Raw genomic sequence first — 5011 nt, forward strand, 5'->3', positions numbered from 1 at the left:
CTAGCTGTCTTTGTAGGGTGAACTTTTATGGTAGGAGTTCTATGGAATTCAGTGTTGTGGTCTATTTGATCTCTTTTTCTGGATGTCCTAGGGTTGGTCTTCTGTTTTTGTAAACTCTCTTGTTGTACTTGGTTTTACCTGTTGGTTCCTTTGTTGGTGAGTTCTCTTTTCCAGATGGTTAACTGGTACTCACAACTCAAACCTTATCTTGTATGCGATCAGTGGCAGGCAAAGGTAAAATGTATTAAAACAGTGAGAAAGTATTCTATGGGATCTAAAGTACCAACAAGTAGAGAAGAGAGAGGAGATCCTTCACAGAAGCACAGTAATAGCCCTGATATTTCACCCAACTAGCTATTTTTTATAAAGGTGTAAAAGAGATAAGTCTCTTATTTGAGGGGAGAAGGAATGTGAGCTGAATCCAGAAAAGAGAGCACTTGTGTGAGGTTAGATGGTGAGATATAGTGTGAGTAAAGGATAGAAACTAGGCATTGTGTGTGAGAGAATAGAGTTAACCACAACAGTAATAAAGTTCAGGAAGATAGTGAAATGAGCCAAGATCAGGGAGGGGTGCTCTGTAGTATGTACAGTTGTATGGAACAACAATTATTTACAATAATACTGGAACAACAATAATGTGACAAGAAATATATGAACTGAATAAAAAGAATGGAAAGTAAAAGATCAAAAGTAGTGTAATTGGAATATGAGTGAAGTGAAAGAAGAAAAATTAAAATGCAATATGAGAGAACAAAGAAAACCAGTCAAAGAATGCAATTAAACAAAGAAAACTAAACAGAGGAAAAATAAAAAATATATAATTAACTTAAAGAAATAAAAATATATTGCCCTGGCTGGTGTAGCTCAGTGGATTGAGTGCGGGCTGCAAACCAAAGTGTCGCAGGTTCGATTCCCAGTCAGGGCACATGCCTGGGTTGCAGGCCATGGCCCCCAGCAACCACACATTGATGTCTGTCTGTCTGTCTCTTTCTCTCTCTCCCTTCCCTCTCTAAAAATAAATAAATTAAATCTTAAAAAAAGAAATAAAAATATTAAAAATAACAATAAAAATAAACAACAAAATGTAAGTTCTGTAGGATAGCAAAGTGAAATTTGTCTTAATTTTTCATTGTTGGCGTTAGCCCTGTGATCCCCCTCTGGAATCTGTCTTTGATTTTTTTTTTAAGCTAAAGAAATACCACAGTTAATTGAAGACTACAAATATTTTTGTTACAAGTTTAAACTACATGCTTTCCACAAAACAAAAGCAAAAGCAGGTGTGTGCATTGATGCTTTGAAGTTGCTGCACTGCTTGAACTGGAAATGGGTAAGACAGGGTCAGACACATGAGGGAGAGGGAAATGGAGGAAAGACAAGTTCAAAGCCCAGAAGGTATCCACCAACTGATTTCCCCAAGCCACACAGGCCATGCCCCCAGCTCAGCAGGCTCTCCTCAGTGGTCTTCTTTCTGAAAGAAGACTTCAGTGCAAATCTATACACACACACACAAAACATAGCTCCCAGCCTTGGGCCAAATTAGCTCTCTGCTGTCCAGAAATGCTTTAAGGAGGTGGATATTTCCTTCCAGTGTGCATCCATGAGACCCATATCCACCTGGCTGTTGAAAAGGAGTGGCTGATGCATTCACACTGACATTCACACCATGCTGCTTGGAAGAGGTAGGAGACACAGGGAACACAGCAAGCCCATATTGGAAGGTGCTGGGGAGGCCTGGAACCCCTGTGTAGTATGGCGTAACTGTAGCCAGGAGTCAGTGCTGGGTTCAGGAATGTCTGCTGCATAGTGTGATGAGTCTGTATCTATTTCTGTTGGCGTTGGGCCAAGGTTGTGGCTGGGGCTGAGAAGGAGGCATCTCCATGGCCGAACTTTGTGAAGTTACCAGAATAAGGGTTGCTGGCCAGGCTACCATCCCTCCCAGTCAGTGGCATAGTGGGTGTGAGAAATGGGATGCTTTAGTAATCCAACAGAAACCTTGTCTGAAGCATCTGCAAGTCATTATAACCATAAACTTGTGGCAGGTAGGCATGTAACAGCCCTGGAGCCATAATATATGAGTTAGGCAACAATGGTGGGGCCCCAGAAGGGAGATTAGGAGGAGCTTTTCCTGAAGTTGTTGCAACTGAGCTTTGAGTCAAGGCTGTGATGGTGGAGTTGCTGTCTAGGCTGAGCCCAGGCTACTGCTACTATTGAGACTTGAGGAGACACTGATCACTGGGGGAGGTGCAGAGACTATGCTGGACATGGTAGAGAAAGTGCTGGAGGAAGAATGAAGATTCACCTCACCCTCCATGCCTATGTGCAAAAGAGTGGATGTTGAAGTGTGCCCAGAAGATGTCAATGATGAAAAGGTATTCTGCTGAGTAGGTAACGTGCTGCTGTGTTGTGTGGTAGTAGTATTTGGAATCTCCTCACTGTGGCTCAAGCCACTCAAGAAAGATGAGTGCTGATTGGTTGTCATCAATAAGGAAGCTGCAGATACTGTTTCACTGAGAGGAGGGATACTAGAAGTAGAAGGTGAGTCAGATTTCATTGCAGAGCCTGTAGCACCTTCAACAGATTGTGTGGTCTGTAACTGCATGGCCTGCACAGAACTGAAGCCATTCTTTGCCTGAGTCAGGTCCTTTTGGGGAGATGAAGAGATGGAGATGGGGTACTACCCAGTCTGTGTGGATCTCTGTTCATATAGAAGGCCCTGAGAATTGTTTTGGAGGTATAGGTTGGGTTAATTTCCAAATATTTGATGTTTCTGCTTATTTTGTTTCTGTTATTGACTTTTAAAAAATATTTTATTTACCTATTTTTAGAGAGAAGGGAAGGGAGGAGAAAGAGACAGAGAGAAACAGTGTGTAGTTGCCTTTCACACACCCTCTCTTGGGGGCCTGGCCCACAACCCTGGCATGTGCCCTGAATGGGAATCGAATCAGAGACCCTTTGGTTTGCAGAGCAGCACTCAATCTACTGAGCCACACCAGCCAGAGCCTGTTATTGATTTTTAATTTAATTCTGTTATAATGTGAAAACACAGTATCCATGATTTCTATGCTCTTAAATTTTTCAGCAGTTTATTTTGGCTCAGAGTATTGTCCATACTAGTGGGATATTGTTCCACTATTGTGGAATAGTGCTATTGTAAAAAATGAGCATTCTGTTGTTATTGGGTTAAGTGTTTTCTACATGTCAATTAAGCCAGGTTGGTTGATTGTTCAGGTGTCTGTATTTGTATTGATTTCCTGTCCATTTGTTTGATCATTTATTGAAAGATAAGTTTTGATTTCTCCAACTATAATTGTACAATCATCTATTTCTTTTTTTGAACATATCAAGTTTTCCCTCTTTTATTGAAGCTCAGTTGTTAGGTTATACTCATTTTTTATTGTTACCTGTCTGGATTATTTTTCTTGAAAAGTTTATGTTGTTATCATTAGTTAATTTATCACTTATTACTGATAATATTCCTTGACTAAATTCTACTTCGTCTGAAATCAATATAGCTACACCACCCAGCTTTTATTTAGTTAGTGTTTTCATGATGTATATTTTTTCATACTTTTACTTCTAACCGATCTACATATCTGTGTTTAAATTAGGATTCTTGTAAAGTACATACGGCTGGATCTACAACAGTCTGTTTCTTAAAATTGGTTTGTTTAGTCACATTTGAAATGAGTATTTATAATGCTGGATTAAAATTACCATTTATGATCTTGCTGTTTTCAATTTCTTCCATGTATCTCTGTCTATTTCTTTTTTAAAATGTCTTCTCTGGGTTTATTTGAGCCTTTTTAAAATTATTATTCCATTTTATTATTTCTCATTCAAGTGCTTATACTTCAACATTTTATTTAGTCATAATCTAGGGTTTATAATATACATTTGAAAATAATCCAAGTCAGTCCTCAAATAATGGTACATAATTCACATGCTGTAGAGGAATTTATGTAATAGTATATTCTCAATCCCTGGTTACTATCTTTTGTGCTGTTGTTGTCATATACTTTATTTTTATGTAAATTATCAGTATTGAATACATTGTTACAATTATTTAAACATTAAATTCCTTTTAGAGCAATTAAAGTTAAAAAATAGTTTATTTTAACTCACATTTCCCATTCTGACACTGTTCATTTATTTGTATAGATATGAGTTTCTGACTTTAATATATTTCTTCTGACTGAAGAGCTTCTTCTACCATTTCTTACATATATGGACTGCTGGTAATGAGGTTGGACTACTGCCAACCCTGCTCTCCCTGCTTCTGCTGTTCCCAGAGTTCCAAACTTATTCTGCTTTTCCACTTAGCTTTTAGCAGTTCATTTGATATTTCTAGCTGAATTTTCTTTTTTAAAGATTTTATTATTTATTTTTAGAGAGGAAAAGGAGGGAGAAAGAGAGAAACACCAATGTGTGGTTGCTGGGGGCTGTGGCCTGCAACCCAGGCATGTGCCCTGACTGGGAATCAAACCTGTGACACTTAGCTGAATTTTCTAATTGGCTTATTTGGCATGTGATGACATCTGCCCCAGGTATGAAAAAGCTTAAGTTCTGTTTCTCCCTGCTGGCACCTGTCTCTTTGAAGATTTCTATTAGCTGTTTGATCTGTGACCTTAGTTCTTTAAGAGGTTCAAGAAAAGTCATTAATGGCAGCTGTCCAGCATTTTCTTGTTGCAAGGGTGAGTTGACACTTTCTAGCTCTCTACATCTCTTGGCTGAATCTGGAAATTCAAATATCTTTTTTTAAATTCCTACATTTTGTATTTTTTCAAACATTTTGACCTTTTAAAATGCTGCTCTGCATTTCATTACTGTTAACATTCCTTCTTTATCTATAACAAGCTTAAATGTATCTTTTTAATGGTGTCTTTCAAATTTGTCTATATTGTTTCATTTTTTAAATTTAATCTTTATTGTATTTTTTTCTGTTAACATTTAGTTTTCCTTATACCCCCCCCACTAATCACCACACTGTAGTCCATGTCCATGAGTGTTTTCT

General features: G+C 38.1%; 1 pseudogene; it reads right to left on the minus strand.

The window, feature by feature from the left end:
• Positions 1-1536: 1536 nt before the first annotated feature.
• LOC114501942 lies at positions 1537-2722 on the minus strand (annotated as a pseudogene).
• Between the last annotated feature and the right edge of the window lie 2289 nt (positions 2723-5011).

The sequence above is a fragment of the Phyllostomus discolor genome, chromosome 7, assembly GCF_004126475.2.
Source record: "Phyllostomus discolor isolate MPI-MPIP mPhyDis1 chromosome 7, mPhyDis1.pri.v3, whole genome shotgun sequence".
Lineage (NCBI taxonomy): Eukaryota > Metazoa > Chordata > Mammalia > Chiroptera > Phyllostomidae > Phyllostomus > Phyllostomus discolor.